Source organism: Arachis hypogaea, chromosome 9 (genome assembly GCF_003086295.3).
Source record: "Arachis hypogaea cultivar Tifrunner chromosome 9, arahy.Tifrunner.gnm2.J5K5, whole genome shotgun sequence".
Lineage (NCBI taxonomy): Eukaryota > Viridiplantae > Streptophyta > Magnoliopsida > Fabales > Fabaceae > Arachis > Arachis hypogaea.
This window is the reverse complement of record NC_092044.1, coordinates 118,632,823-118,647,735: the sequence shown is the minus strand read 5'-3', so window position 1 is coordinate 118,647,735 and position 14,913 is coordinate 118,632,823. Positions and strand designations below refer to the sequence as shown.

Genomic DNA, 14,913 nt, shown 5'->3' with positions numbered 1-14,913 from the left:
GACCACTCTTTAAAGCATTTTCTTTTTATCTTTATCTTTTCTTGTATACTCGCATTCCACCACCAGGACTCCTTGTCTCTTGGTCCTATTCCTTTAGATTCACCAAAACTTTCTTTTGCTGTTCTTCTAATAACTTCTGCCATCTCCCTCCACATCTCTTCCGCGCTTCCATTCCCATCCCACCTTGCCTCTTCTCCTACCCGTCTTAGGAAGCTTCTTTGTTCCTCACCTTTCATCCGCCACCACCTCGTCCTTGGGTTCTTCGTATAATGTCTTTTCCTCAACTTTTGCTCAACGCGAAAATCCATGACGAGCACCCTATGTTGTGTTGTCAAACTCTCTCCCGGGATAATTTTACAGTTAATGCAAAATTTCCGGTCGACTCTCCTCAACAAGAAGAAGTCGATTTGAGAGCTTGTCATGCCACTCTTATAGGTTATAAGATGTTCGTCTCTCTTTTTAAAATATGTATTTGCGATGAGAAGATCAAAAGTTGAGGAAAAGTCCAAAATAGTTTTACCCTCGGCATTGATCACCCCGAAACCATGGCCTCCGTGAATACTCCCATATCCAGTCACTTCTCTCCCAACATGGCCATTTAGCTAGATGATGTATACATAATTTTTTAATTTATTCACTTAATTTCTTCTCAATTTTTTAAACGAAGTAATAATTTAAATATTCTGTTAATTTTTTTTTATAAATATTAACATTATAAGATATGAAAAAAAGATGAATAAATTACCATTTGTATTCATAAAAGATACGTACGATGACAAATGTATTCATATAAGAATAAAACGACAATTATAACTACGAAAAATGGCTTACATATACCAAAAGTATCTTAACAGACTAATTGCATAACCAACGTTCGAGTACTCTTGGCATACGAAAATTATCTTCCGTAGTTATAATTGTAGTTTTATTTTTATATGAATACTGTCAACGTCTGTATCTTTTATGAATATAAATAATAATTTATTCAAGAAAAGATTTAAAAAGAAAGAAAGAAAGGAGAATTAAATGGAGAAAGAAGTGGTTGATGGATTCCCATAAGCAAAGTGAGCAGGAATAGTATAGAATCTACTTTTCTCAGAGTTGAAGAGTACAATTAATCTGCCAGCAGTGGCATCAAACACTGAGGAACCGGGCCTAGCCTGCACCTTACATCATATGATTACTCTAATAATTTTTATTCTCTCTTTCTCTCTCTCTTTCTCTTTCTTTCTCATATGTGAAGAACAAAGAAACTGCAGGTTACTTTGCATCAGCACTGTTGCCTTCAACAAACATTGAGAAAACATTGCACACTTGCATTCTCATTCTTTTTATTTTATTTTATTTTATTTTTTTGCACTAATAATCCATCTGCATTAGTAGGCTATAACTCTATATATCTATTTCATAATTGGATTATTGTGATACTAATAATAATCCAATTGATGATACCATTTAAGAAAAACCAAAAACCCATCATGACCTAAATAAAAGTACTACTTGTTATAGGGAAGCATATTATTAGTTTTAACAAGTAATAATCTTATAAAGTAATTATTTTTTAATCTTTGTGAAATTAGAGAATAAATTATTCTTTTTTATATATTTAACCTATGAGAATAAAAGCAAGTTTTTTTTTTTTAAATGCACTAAGATTATACAAATATTTAGAATTTAATTCAAATGTACAATCAGACTTATTATATGCAATATATAAAAAATAATAATTTATCTTCTAGTCTTAGAAGAATATTAGAATTATTGCCTTCTTTTTATACAAACCACATTCTAGTACTAACCAATGAAATATCAATTAAAAATAAAAAAAAAAGATAAAATTACAAAACATTTAATATTTTTAAACAATAACCTAATAACATATGATCCTAACAAAATAAAACCATGATGTATAAGTAGAATAATATTCCATTGTTGAACTAGAAAATAATAGAATGTAACAAATTTGGAGAGAGGAAGAGAGAAAGGAGAGGCAGGCAGGGTTCCCCAGGGTGGTCCCACTTTTGACCTGCTTTGACCGTAAAAACATATTCTCTTCTCAGAGAAAGAGAGAGAGTGGTCCAACTCCTTTTTGCATGAGATTCCTATTCCCCAGTGGCCATAATCATAATCATAATCCCCCTCTCTTCTTCATCCCCCTCCTCCTATTCCCACACATACAAATCATGCTTTTGCTTTTCCCGTGATATATACATCTTTTCTTCACTTTCTTCAAGCCCTGCCCAGACCCCATGCGTGTGTATGTGCTGTGTTGTCCCCAATTCCTAATTATAAATTCTTTTTTAAATCATTTAATCCATTCAAAATATTTTACTAACTATATGCTCTACTAGATACAATGAAGCCTAACTCCTATGCCTAAAAATAACTTTACTATTACACATTATACATGGGTATACTACTATACATCATGCATATACATGCCCTAATGAACAAGAGCAATAATATATAGCAATTATTGGTGAGCTTTTAGGTTTTAGTATGTTGTAGTTTAGAAAATTATTGGAATAGTTTAGGGTTTAACAAAATATATATTCCTAGAGTACAAGTTAAAATTGACTTATTTTTTAGATATTAAAAAAATTTTGGTATAAATAATATCTTACAATATTTTTCAAAATTCTAAGAGCGGGACAATACCCCACGTATTGTATATTTTAATTCTAATAACTAAGTATTGTACTAAAGTTTTATCATATCTAAAAAATATATGGTTAAAATAATCCATTATAAAAAGTATTTATGTATTTATTAAAATAAAAATTTTAAAAATATTTACCAAAAATAACCTCATCAATATGTGTCCTAATTTAAAACAAAAAACATATGCATATACTTTCTATTTCTCTTGAAAATCAATGGAATAGACACCTTTATCACTATAAATCTGATTATATATTTTCTTCACTATATATTCCAATTGATGGGTTCACACCCCTTTTAATAATTAACAAATTCATCAACATTCACATTCCACTGCCATGCCACACATATAGTTCCCTAGCTAGCTCTTATATTTAATCAGAAGGTTCATTAACCACCAATGTTTTGAGAGAATGTATATACATATATACAATAACATTATGTATGTGTACAGTATTTAGTAATTACTCCAATATGAAACTACAAAAAAATGATCATTATTCTTATAATAACTAGCTATGCATTAATAATAAAACAGTATTCTCATCCTCAGCATCAAACGTTAGTGTTGTCAGTGTTGGATCTATTTATCTATACATAACAATATGATAAATTAAAGACATTCTCAAAGTAATTATATTTTTCATATCCCTAAAATTCCTATGGGGAATTGAGGGATCAAATTCAAACACAACTAGTTAAAAGAAAAGTATATAACACATGAATTTTTTTTTATAAATAAAGTATCATGCTCAAAATAAGATGGGGAAAAATAAATATCATATGAGAGCTCATACTAAACAATTACAAAAACAAAAACAATGCACCTACACAATCATAAAAAAACCATGAAAGCCCATGTATATAATATATGAATATATTTTGAAAAATATATTCTTAAAGAATAACATTAAAACTAAACCTTTTTTTTAAATGTACATGATTCCACGTACGTACATGATGATATTTTTTAATTTGTTTCATTATATGTTGTTAGTTAACCTAGGTATATTAAGAAAATTTCTACCAGTAAGAAGAGTCAATGTATAATAAGAGTTTATTAGAATCATAACTGCATTATTGCATTATGAATTTGAACTTTTCTAGACTAACATAATGATCACGTGACCAATTTTTTCCCTAGATTAAAATAAATGCATTTTAACTGTATAGACATATGGCACAGTATATCTTCTTTTGAGGCCATTATATATATATTTGTTGGTATAATCAGAGGTCATATGAAATGTCCATGAGAACAGACAAGCATGGCAAGAAGAAAAAGTGAAACAACTAATTTTTATAACTTCCATGTTAATTGTCAGCAACAGGTTCTAAAGATTTACAGTAACTTGGTTTTTCTTGTGGTTTTCCCATGCCCTTGTTTCAAGTGTAAATAAAATTCTCTCCTTAAAAAAAATACTATCTAATAAGTAGTACATATATGTTTCTCAATAAGTGTCACACATATTATGAATCATCAACAATACCAGAACAACCCTAAAATAAATAACTTCTTTACATAGAAAATAATAAGTTTCTTTCTTGCAATGATGAAAAAAGGAAGATATGTACCTTTGTTAAACAATGAGGAAGCATTACCTGTGACTTTGAAAATGACAATGCCGTGCTTTGTTGAATAATTGACCTATATATATGGCCCTCTAATATATAGTTAGTACAATAATACATGTTTAATTAGTGAAGATAATTTATAATAATTAACTTATTTTAATCGTGTTCGTATTTCTCCATGTATGTATATGGAATATGCTTGGCTCCTCATACGCCATCTACAGAGGTTATCGATATTTCGATGAGCTCTACAAATGGCATACAGGGAGCCAGGCACATACACACATGTATGCATGATGTGACACAAAGAAAATTAGGATGCATCAAATTTAACACACATGTCTAAATTGCATTTATTAAAGCTCACCAACAATAGTAACATCAACAACAACTACTTAGTCTCTACTTACCCTGAAATCATGTGTATCCATGACTAAGTACTAGGTTAATTAGATGCACACATACATATCCACATCTAATAAAAACATGTGATAAATGCTATTTTGGCGGAAGTTGTAATAACACACATACTCTAACTTAATTTATAGACCTATACATGAATAATATGATAAAACATGGTATAATGATGATGATGAAACCTATATATATAGAATTAATTAATACTATAATTCTCTTAGCTTCATCATGGGAATACATATGAAGCTGGAATTGATATGTATGATATAAGAAAACTTATCTCATAGAGAGAGAGAGAGAGAGAGTACTAGAAGTAAAGAGCAAGAGTGAAGGAGGTATATATATTGAGGTATAGGAATTGAGATCTAGAAGTAGAAGTAGGTGATAATAATGAAAATGGGGTTTAATTAAATTGATTGAAAACCCTAGTGAATAAAAGAAGGAAAAGCAAAGGGCTAAAGATAGGGAGGGAGGAAGAGGGTTTGGCTAATAATAGTGAGAAAAGGAAGAAGAATATGTGGGGTTATGGTTGGAGGGTGAGGGCAAGGTTGAAGCTCCACCAAGCACTAAATATAGAAGAGGAGGAAAGAGAGAGAGAAATGATTGAGTTATGGGGTTGGGTTGGGTTAGTATAAGGAATGCAATTTCCGAAGCTAGCCCTGAAGGTGTTGAAATCTCGTTTTCTGAAGAGTGCTTTTCTTTTCTTGCTCTGAAGATGAATTTGTCTTAGAGTGCTTGGACCAACATGGATTCCTCTCTTTCTTTAAATAAAAAAAAAGCTAAAGGCGGATAAAGGAGATCAAGTATTACCAATATGTGTCTTCTTTTTCTCTCTTTTCAATTCCTTCCCCCCCATCACTCCCCTCTTTCCTTTTTCCTTATTATCTTTTCCTTTTCTTTCCCCTAATTTTTCCATGCTTTTTACTAAGGTTTGATTCTGTAAAACTCTTTTAAGAGATGTTTGCATAAATACTTATATTTTATATTTGATAAATAAAACTTTATATGTTTTTATTTGTAATTTTTAGAAAATTACGGATGTTTTTGAAAATATCAAGAGATGCATTTTTTAAAGTTATTTTGTGATTTTGTAAATTTTAAAAATTATTTTATCAAATATAATTATTATTTGTACTTATTAAAGGTTATTTTTAGTTTGATTTTAAAATTATTCAACTTTGATAAACTATTTTTAAAAATAAAAAATTTTACCAAACTAACATAAACAAAGAATATTGTACTCTTTATTGGTTAAATAAATTTTAACTATATTTATTATATTTTATATTCAAGTCTAAATTTAAAGTTTAATATTTATAATTTAAAATTTTGGGATTTATTGTTTCTCTTTTTTATATTTTTAATAACAAGCTAATTTTTGTAGAAGATTACATTCATTACTTATTTTTTTAGCGCATTAGCATTTTTCATTAAACAAATAAACTCTAAATAAGAAATCAAAATTTTAAGCAATCCTATTTACATGTTAATATAAACTCTATAGCTACTTTAGTTTTTTTTTTAAAGGAAGGGGTTTTCATTTTGCTTTTTATGTAATCATATTTTATTACCAATTGATTACACTACTACTTCGGTCATGGGACAGCTTTGTAATAAGCTTTTTTGTTTTAAAATATTATTTGTATATCAAAATTAGTTATTAAAATTAGTTATTAATGTATTTGTGTATAAATATATATATGATTTAATTTATTTTTAATATATATTTATATTTTAATATATATTTTATATTGATGATTGATTTTAGTGACTAATTTTAGTATACACCTAATATAGTCGTTTTTGTTTAGGTTTTAGAATAATCATAGCCCACTCCTCTTTGGTTATCACCTAATTCTCTCTCTCACTCACACACACTCAGATTATTGCAATAATACATCATATTAGCTACTTTAATTGCCTTTTTAATTTTTTCCTTTTTTTTTTCAATTTTGTTCTAGCTTGCTACATTTATGTAAGCATACAGCAATTGTACGCTGGGTATAAACTACAATATGGATTATGTTTCTTCATTGCCAAATAGTTCATATTTTTACCTATAATTAAATTATTGTTTTATTTTCTTCTCTCCTTATCTATATATAATTTGGTTTGTGGCAGTGACAAACTTAATATGAGGATCGGATTAGAAATCTTAAGTATAAAAAGGCTTAATTGCAACAATCAAGAGCGCTAATTAAGGCAGAAAAAAGAAAGTTAGTGTGTTTTTTTAAAATCCAAATATTAATTGATTACTAAAAAAAATTAATAATATCTTTTTATATGAAGTGGCCCTTGGCCCTTACACACCACACAAAAAAAATAATTTTCAAATTGAGATTTTAAGAATAATTGTACAGTATATCTTCTGTATATTATATTATAAACAATGATGTTGATATCTAAACCCTTAAAAAATCTAAAATAATTTAATGTTTTGCTATTGGAATTTTATTACACATTTTTTATTATAATTATTGATTTTTTTTAATTTTTTTACATATTTTTGTTGGATTGTTGGTTATAGAATTGCTTTTAATTACTTATGTATATAAACACCTTGTATGTGACCAAAATTTTCATCACATATACATAAATAAACATTGTATGAGGAAAACTCAAATAGAAAGCAAGATTATGACATAAAGAAGATAGAGAAAAAAAAAATAGGAGACACTAAGGACCTTTATGATGTGGATTAGAAATAGAATTATATATTTTGTCCATTATTTAAATTTTGCAACTGCTTTATAAAAGCAAATAAACAACAATATATGTGTGTGTAATGTTTGATGGACACATTTTACAATTTTTGACAAATAATCACTTTGACTGACTTTTGTTCTGGGAAAGTAAAACATTCAACCCATGAGCGCAATCATATCGCCCTGCTTGGAATATTGAGAATATATAGAATTATATAACAAAAATAAAATAAAAATAACCAAAGGTCCATGCAAAATCATAGCTATAGACCCTATATGAGCCTAGCATCAGGGTCACTGTTAATAACAACAAAAATCATGGTAAAAAGCATACAAAAATCACGCAACTTCAATGAGTCTATAGAATGAGATATGTAAATGAGTTATAGATAATAATAAAAAAATTAAATCCAATATATATATATATGAAACGCAGAAGCAAATGTTTAATTTGCAGATAGAGCTTGACTCACCTGGCTATAATCCATTATAACTTTGACCTGAATTGAGGCAAAATTTCTCTCAAATCCAGCTTTTATAAAAAGTAATTGAACCAAAATTTTTAAACTTTTAGGATTATTACGTAGTACGTACGTTCATTTTAAACATAATATATATATAATACTTAGGTACTTGTACCTATTTCAATAATTGATTGTGCATCTAAACTTTAATTGTCTTCGCTAATTAAAAGGTAAAAAGATTTTTTGTATCAATATTATAAATATTAACCATATTTGGAGTTGAAATAAAAAAGAAAGAAATCGAAACTTTTAAGAGGAGAATTTTCTTTGTTTTTTTGGCTATGCGGAAAAAGAGTTTTTTCTTATTTTGGATAATGTAAAAAGTCCTGCAAGGTAAAAGCATCTAATTTTTTTATTTTTTTAGGTAATTAAATTTGTGTTTTTCTTTTACAAATCTAAACATATATAGTAAATTATCAAAAAAAAAAAAACATCTAAACATAATAAAAAAGTTTAAATGATTACCCAGCAACGATATTGGAGAGAAATAACTAATTTGAGTTGGTGGAGTGGTCAACTTATTCATTCACTTAAGTAAGTGTTGGATGGTTTGAATCCCGTCTTTTGTATGCAGTAATCTATTGGTCAACAACAGATCCTTAAATAAAGTTTAAATAGGCGATGAATTAGTCTTTAACTTGTCTGGTTGAAAGATACCGTGAAAAAAATCGAGTAATTACCCAATTCAGTCCCCAAAAATTTTAAAAGTGGACATTTTAACCCCCCAAAAAAATTAATATACATATCAGTCCCCATAATTTTCTTCCGTCAGACATATCAATTCCCATGCTATTTTTTGGTGTGACTCATCAACAGAAATTACTAAGTTGGCACATTAACTTGCACACATGGCAGTTAAGTGTTCACGTGTGCGAGGAGGACAAAATAGTCACTGATTTTTTTTTTTTTGAAAAAATGGCATCATATTAATACTCCTCCTTTCTCGTTCTTCATCATTGAAGGTCGTCCTCATGAAACCCTAGTTTGTCATATGCAGAATTGACATATCCAAGTTTAGTTTTGATGATGCTAAGTAGAGAAAGTTTGTCTTCTTCGAATTACCGTGGAATGAGACACGGTGACTTCAGTGATACTGGTCTTGTACATGGTGACGTAAGCAAGTTGAGGAACATTGATATCACGAAGGAGCAACACCCAAAATGCTCATACAGTTTGTATGTAATAGTCTCCATTTTAAGAACTTACAAAAATTCGATCAAATTATTTTTTGGATGCCCACTATATAAGGTAAATAATTGTTGCCATTCTAATTAATTAAAATCAGAAAAAAAATTGTGTTGAATAATCTGTCTGTGGGATGGACAGAAAAAAATTCCTCATTGCAAGTTCTTTACATGGGTTGACTAGATTTTTGACATCAGTTTTAATGATGGTGCTGTGGAGGCCATGTCTAGTGCAGAATTGGTTGATAATGTGTCACCCATTTGCGAGACTGATGATGATGGTTTAGAACAGAAATTGATAGATTTACAGAATAAAATTGATATGTTAAAGGTTCATCAAGATGTAGCTTCAAAGATTGATTTTAAAAGAAAATATTTTAATGTAGTGTCTGTTTTTATGGTTCTGGTATTGTTAGTTTTGGCCATAACTGATAATTATTGCCTTGTAAAAAATTTAGAGTTAGACATATATTATATATTATATGTAAGTTTACTTTTAGTTCAATATTTAAATAATATTTTGATGAAATTGTAAATGTATTTGTAATTTTTTTGGAATAAATGGTAGTAAGTTAAAGCAGGTTTTTGCAATATGTATGCTTATTAAAATCAAGAGCAAGTAATTGGTTGATGCTATTAGAATCAAGAGCAATGATTTGGTATTCAAGTGAGACTAAGGACGAAGAAACAGTGTTGGTCGGGCTAAATATACAATCACAAACATTATGAGAAAAATAAATAAAAACAATATAACACACCATTATTTTTAATACTAATAAGTAAACCACAGTAGATTATATATTTTAGAACTTAAGCATACAAGTCTTCAAAAAAATTAGGTTTAATTATTCTGTTGGTCTTTATAGTTTCATGAAATTTTCAATTAGGTCCCTATATTTTTTTTCTTTTTAATTGGGTCCCTGCACCAAATTTTTTTTCAATTAGATCTTTCTTATCAGTAATTGGTTTAATTTTATAGGGACCCAACTAAAAAAAATTGGTGCAGAGACCCAAATAAAAGGAAAAAAAAGTATAGGGACCCAATTAAAAAAAAAATAGTGCAAGGACTCAATTAAAATGAAAAAAAAGTATATGGACCTAATTAAAAATTTCGAAAAACTATAAGGACCAACAGAGTAATTAAACCAAAAAATTATTCATGTTATAGTAGCAAACTAATAAGATATTAGGAAGTGTCAAAACACAAACTCTTCATGCATACAACAGCATAAAACCTAATGACAACCAAACTGAGAGTTTTTTACACAACAATCTCTCATCCAAAACTAATATGATAATAGCAAAGTAGAGCATTAAGACACGAAAACACAGTTTAAACTAAGACACTAAAAAACCTAATGTTATGTCTTCAGCATGCAATACTAGTCAGCTTTTCCTCGAATGCTTGAAACGAGGATTTGGAATAAACTGGAACATCCTTAATGCAGTACTTTTACTGGCAGCTGCCATTGTTTCAACTGAGACCCCTCCAATTGTTGTAAATGGTGAAATCGTTAGTGGAATGCTCAACTGAATGGGGAGTGGTTGATGTGGCCTGATAATAGGTTGCTTAATTCTAGCACTAGATGAAATTGGTGCTTAAAAATTTGTGAGACCTTGGTCTCATAGTTATCTGCATATAACAAGTAACAACTTATTAGATTATATAAACTTTTGTATTAGAAGAACAATATATTTACTGTTTTTTTTAACTTACCACATTAGGTATTAGATCCGAATTTACTATTTCTGAAAGAACCTGATGAGCATTAACATTCACATTCACATTCTACAAGAGACTAAACAGTAGTTCAAATTGCAGTTCAATAAAAAAATATCAATGCAGTCTCCATAACTTATTAGAAAGCTCAATATAGTCCCTATAAATGTTTAAAAAAGACAGTTTACTCACTATGAAAGTTTAAAAAACACAATTTTGGTCGGGTTTGATTTTACCAGTGTTTGTGGAGCTGATTGAGAGACATTGATCTCATCTACATTGTGGTTTGAAGTTTCAGAACTAGAATTAGCTTTCAATGTTATTTTTCTGTTTGGATTAGTTGGTTTTTCAATTATTGTTGCTGGAGGTCCTTTGCAGGTCTTATAGTTGTGGTCAATCTCTCCACACTTGCTACAAGTGACCCTAAATATTTTCTTTATTTTGGTGCTATTAGTTTTACTAGCTTCTAACTCAAATGAATCCTTTCTCCTTCTCTTTATTGTCTGCCTATTGATCTCTTCAACTTTGGTGGAATCAGATTCATGTATATTGTCTTTCCCCAATATTTTTACAAATTAACTGGTTGAATGCAGTGTTGATATATAGTTAGTGTTGCTCTAATCTTTAGCAGTGGGTGTACATATATTTTAGGTCTATATCTTCTCTTCTAGTGATGGCAACAAGTATATAAACACATAAAAGATCTATCAAGCAGAAGGTAACCGGTAATATAGTATTTAACGTTGTCCTCTTCGTATACGTGGATACTTAACTGCTACATGTGTGAGTTAACGTGTTAACTCAATAATTTCTATTGATGAATCATGTCGAAAAATAGTCTGAGAACTGATATGTTTGACGAAGAAAAATTATAAAAACTAATTTATAATTAATTTTTTGGATATTAAAATATCAATTTTTAAAATTTTTAAAGATTGAATTAGATAATTATTCAAAAAAAATATATTGAAAAAAAAGTCAGAGAACCAATTGCGCTTTAGTAATCAATGTGAGCCAGAAAATTTTAGGTATTTTAATAGCTAGTAAATTGGAACTCTTATGCTAATGAATTAATTAATTTTTATATAAAATAGAAACTAACATCAAAATAGTAAAACAAATGATATAGAGTAAGAGTATTCATTTAGTCCGAGTATGTAAAAAATTTTCAACATCAACAATATTGGGATCTGTTTAGGTGAATTTTTACTAATTTTTTTTAAATAATAAAAATAATTTTATATTTAGATATCTAATTTAAAAATAATTTTTATCTAACAATGATATTTGAGTATAATAATATAAAAGTATTGAAGGTTCTCTATAACCTAGAGAATGAGGGGTTGAATCTATCACCTATTCTTTTAAATTTGTGTTCTTTTACTTCAAACTTGATGAATCTCAGTGTTGTATATTGAATCTGCAATGTTGGAAATACAGGAGATAATTTTGTTGTCTTTTCATGATTAAACAAGAACAGAGCAAACATGCTAGGGTAAAGTATTAAATTGGTCCCCTACGTTTGGGCGTAATCCTGTTTTGGTCCTTAAGGTTTAAAGTGTCCTATTTGAATCCAAAAAAGTTTCATTTAGTTTCAATGTAGTCCCACCATGAGGTCAAAGTTAAATAATTAACGAAATGTCCTACATGACAACAATACAAAAACAAGGTCGATAATATGGAGAATAAGTATAAGTTTTAGAGGTACAAAATCAACCGTAAATGTATCAATACATTTATTTATGATTCTCCTTAATTATATAGAAAATATTTCATTCAAATTGTAAAAAAAATGATGAATAAATGTATTGATGCATCCACGGTTAATTTTGTGTCTCTAGAGCTTATACTTATTCTTCATATTATCGACTATGTTTTTGTACTACTATCATGTAGGACATTTTGTTAATTATTTAACTTTGACTTCACGATGGGACTACATTGAAGTTAAATGAAACTTTTTTTAATTCAAAAAGGACACTTTAACCTTAGGGACTAAAACAGAATTGCGCCCAAACATAGGGGACCAATTTAGTACTTTACCCTTTTCTTTTAGTGAATTAAGATGTTTTGACTTCTCTTAGATTGATTATGTAAGAGACAATTTCATTTTGTCTCTTATCAAATAAAATCAGAAATAGAACAAAGAAAAAAAAGATCATATAGTCATATATCCTATTCAACCACCATGTGCAATGTGATCTATATCTTTTTTCTCATTCCTTTTACTCTTATTCTTCTCCATTTTCATCACCATCGTCAATATCAACATCGCTATCATTATTGTCATTATCGTTGTCTTCTTCTTCTCTTTTTTTTATCTTTCTCTTTTATTATCGTTATCACTACTACGGTAACACCTTACCACACTAAGCTTTACGCTTAAGTCGTAAAATAGAGGTGGTGTGGTATTACGACCTCTAAAATAAAATGAGTACATATAATAGCAGAAGAATTATAATATGCTAGGAGCCTTGAAGAATAGAGAAAATAAAATCGCAAAATAAAAGCGCAACGCTCAAGGAACGAGTTAACTTGCGTGCTAAGAAAACCATAACTTTGAACATAAGATAACATAAGTAGGAATAGAATGCCAAAGATACAAAATAACAAGCTCCTAACTCAGCTTGCGAAGTCAAGACCGGCCGGAGAATATTTACACATAGATACATGCATATCCAAAACCCAAAAGTGCATATGCATAATCCTGCCTCTCTATAAATCTCTAAGAGGGTCAAAAAGAACAAGTTATGCGGAGAGAAAGCTAAGTACATATATATATATATATACATCATAGCATGACAAAATAACCCAGTAACCACTCTGCTTCAAGAGTCCTGACGCCTAACGAGATGTCTCTCGACCTGCATCTGAAAAACAACAACATAGTATGGAATGAGAACTGGAGGTTTTCAGTATGGTAAAGGTGCTACACACATAATATATAAGGTTCTGAGAATGCCAGAGGCAATCCTAGAACGCCGACACTCAGATTATAGAGCTTAAAGTATTAAACAAGAGCCATAAAAGGTGATTTTCTAAAAATATTTAATCCTAACTTAACTTAACCTTAAATCTAAGTCCCATACTACCATTCATCCACCTCGAACTCCTTCATGCATTTTCACAGATAAATATACAGATAAGGCAAACACAAGAAGGTTACAGTTATTACAGGTAATAAATACACATTTAGCATGGCAAGTATATATAGGCACACCCAATTAAAGCACAAGCAAGTAATTTAAGTAATATGCATATAATGCATGCCTATCCTATGCCTGATGAGGCTCATCTGTCGGTTATCCAGCCAACCCAACAAGTCTGAATTGTCCTTAGACTGTCCCCCGACGTGCATCCCCAAGAGTCTATGCATAGCTTTTTCTCAAATAATCAATATTGCTCAATGGGGGTAACATTCCCGGGAATTTATATAGTGCCCGGTCACACTTACATCGTAGGGTCAACAGAGTATCGAGTTTTCAACCTGGTACACGTGGTGGCAAGCTACGACACTTGATCCAGGGAATCTTGTATCTCAGATTATTCAAATTCATAAGTCATATAAATAATTCAATTATAATTCATCAACATCCACATCATTCTCAATCGCATCTCATTCATCATTATACGTCAATCATATTCAATCCTTATCCTTCGTTATCACACCTCCAATTCTGTCCATTAATAGTTCCAATTCAAAACGTAATTCATTCTTTTCTAAATGAATCAAACTTCAAACATGCTCATTTTCTTAATGACTCTAAATCAAACTATATAACCTCTCAATCTAAATCTTTTAAATAATCATATAAACAAAATCTCTAATTTTTATAAAATTTTGCCAGCATCTCCTCTAAAACTCAGACTTTGCCACCCTTTTCGGGTCCAAACCTGCTTTCTTTTCAATTCAACATACTCTTCCTCATCATCATAACAGTCACCATAATAAATGTACCTTAGATCAACAATTATACTTATACAATATTCAAATCCAACAACCAAAATTCAACTAAGGATCATAGTTCACTAATCCTAGACTTCTAACACAAAATACCTCATTATCACAACAACCTCTACAATAGTTATACCTCAAATCAATAATTTACCAAATCATTAGTTAATCA

At 29.5% G+C, this 14,913-nt stretch overlaps 1 long non-coding RNA gene across 1 annotated transcript; it reads right to left on the bottom strand.

Annotated features, from left to right (window-relative positions):
- Positions 1-1,697: 1,697 nt before the first annotated feature.
- Positions 1,698-5,197, bottom strand: LOC140175394 (uncharacterized). Its single transcript, XR_011866132.1, has 2 exons — positions 4,237-5,197; positions 1,698-2,282 (listed from the first exon to the last, which is right to left on the bottom strand). It is a non-coding gene; the product is annotated as an uncharacterized lncRNA (long non-coding RNA).
- Positions 5,198-14,913: the final 9,716 nt, after the last annotated feature.